Consider the following 2,724-nt stretch of genomic DNA (forward strand, 5'->3'; position numbering starts at 1 on the left):
GTAGTATATTTGCATAATTGGTGACTAATTCTTATTTGTGAAATATGCAGAAAGAAGGTGAGTGTGGTTGTAATTATTTTATCTAGGTTAATGAAGAAGATATGCTCCTTGTGTCACAATTCAATGCCCAAATAGTTGATCAAAAGAAGGGTTTTGAGATTGAACTGGCGAAATTGAAACCGCAGATTGATGCTGAAAAGTGCAAAAACAATAGCATGGAAAAAAAACTTAAGGATGCCATTGGCCATTTGTTTGATTTTAGCATTTTTGTTGTTCTCTTGTTGTGTTAGTGATAGGGAGAAACATCATTGCACTGTTGGTAGGCAAATGTTGCCATGGGAGTAAGAAACATATGTAGTTTAAAGAATTTTATTTAGTGGCTTGTCTTAAAGTACAAAAACAATGTTGCCTAAATGTCCATTATCTAATGTACTACTATGGTGCTGTTAGTGAAGCACATATTATAATGTAAATTTGGTTGAACTTCTATTGTTTTCACCTTAAACAGTGTTGCCTAAACTCTATAAATTTGGTGCATAGATGATTAGCATAATGGAATTTTGAGGAAAAATCAAAGCCTCCACCATTGTAATTTTAGAGGTCAATTTAGGCCATCAATATTAGCATTCTCAAACATGCATGTAAGGATATCCAGAGCATCAGAGCAAAGACAGTAAAAATGGTGAATGAAGAAAAATAGTAAACAGTGGTATATTTCTTTGTATCAATTTGACAACTTACCAATTCCACATTCATATAACAATGGTAACACGAGTTAACAAAAACTCATCATACAGTTTTCACCTTAAATACAAAGTTTAAACAGGATCTTTTTTTTTTTTTTTTCTTTTTCTTTTTCTTTTTCTTTTTCTTTTTCTTTTTCCCCATAATCTTCTACATAATAACCAATTGTTTCTTCCACAAAATGACCATTATATTACATAACAATTAACCATTATGTTATACATCCAAAATAACCATTAACAATTATGTTACACATCCCTATCTTTTGAAACCACAAAATATATAATCTAATATTTTTGCCAATCTGGCCTCTTCTTTTTCTTGTTAACCTCCATTATTGCAATTGCCTTCTCCACAGTTGGTACAATATTTTTGCATCTTCTGGCAGGCTTTGATGTACATGAAGTAGTATCTCCCTGTAGATTAATAAAAGTTGAGCCTTTATTCCCAGTACCAAATTGGTCATTCAACCAATCTAATTCCCTTAGCCTTGTTGCAATCCCACCTCCCACAGTTTGGGTTGAGGATAAACCTATATTCCACCCCTTAAATCGCTCCATTCATGGTATAGGAGGGTGAGAAGACCCAAGTGGTTGAGAAGACCCTTCTAGTTGAGCTAACCCATGTTCCTGAGAAAGACAAGTGTGTGCTCACATTAACCAACCAGTAAAGATGATGCAGAAAATAGAAGAATAGAAACACTTAGTGTATGAAAGACTCACAATAGCATTGCTTTGAGACCGTTGCTGATGTGCCTGAGAAGGTTCATACAACCTTACTATGTTGATAGTACCTTAGGATTAGGCAACATGAAAAAAAAAAAAAAAAAAAAAGAAATTTCATTAAATTGTAAAATACACATTAAATTAAATAGAACACAATTAAATATGATTACATGGATTGCTCACACTAGCATTACTCTGAAGCTGTTGTGTTTGTGTTTGTGATTGAAGAGGTCCATACAACCGTACTGTGTTGACAATACCCTGAAATTATGTAACATTAAAAAATGAAATTTCATTAAAAAGTAAAATACACATTAAATTAAATGGAACACAATTAAATATGATTGTGAAGATATGATCACACTAGCATTGCTCTGAAACTGTGGTGTGTGAGATTGAGGAGGTCCATACAATCTGACTGTGTGAACTGTACCTTGCAACTGACATCTACCTCCACCCCTAGTCTTTAGCCCACCTCTTTGCCGTCCAAGAATCCCTCCCCTAGTCTTTGGCCTACCTCTTTGCAGTCCAAGAGTCCCTCCTTGGGTAGGGGTCACCCTACCTTTATTACTCCATCTACCTCTAAAAGACACAACAGTAGCTTGCGAAATCTGCAAAGATGATGCAGAATTTTTAAATTAAATGTAATGAAGTTAGGGCAATGAGTAATGACATATTAATAGTTTGGAACTTACTATTTCAGCATCAGTGGTTGGCTGGGGAGTTGGAGTATGACCATGTAAACTTTGACCACTACCAACTTCTACCTATGATAACAAACAAATCAAACTCAAACATTAACATAGTATACCCAACAAAACATAAAGGGGTAATTACCTTTTCCCCTAACAACTACAACGCATTGTTACTTTCTCCCCTGAATTGCCAATTGTACCGCCCGACCCTATCAAAATATCATTTTGTACCCAAAAGCTCTCTTCCGTCAGTTAAAGGGGTTAAAATAGACGGTCAACCCGTCATGTGCCAGTCACGTGCGATTTTAATTTTTTTCCTTCCACTTTTGCCCTCACTTCAATAGAATGGACTACGTGTAGGATAAAACAATTTGAAAAATAAAAATAAAAAATAAAAAAATCAAGACCACTTTAAGAACTCACTCATCGTCCTTGTCTTCCCTCAAGCCCCAAGCAGACTTCCATTTTTGAAAGAGAGATTACCTCGAGGACACTAGAGAGCTTCAAATATGTTTTGTCTCGATCAAACCATGAAATTTCTTCTCCAAACCCATATTTCA

Source organism: Corylus avellana, chromosome ca9, assembly GCF_901000735.1.
Source record: "Corylus avellana chromosome ca9, CavTom2PMs-1.0".
NCBI lineage: Eukaryota > Viridiplantae > Streptophyta > Magnoliopsida > Fagales > Betulaceae > Corylus > Corylus avellana.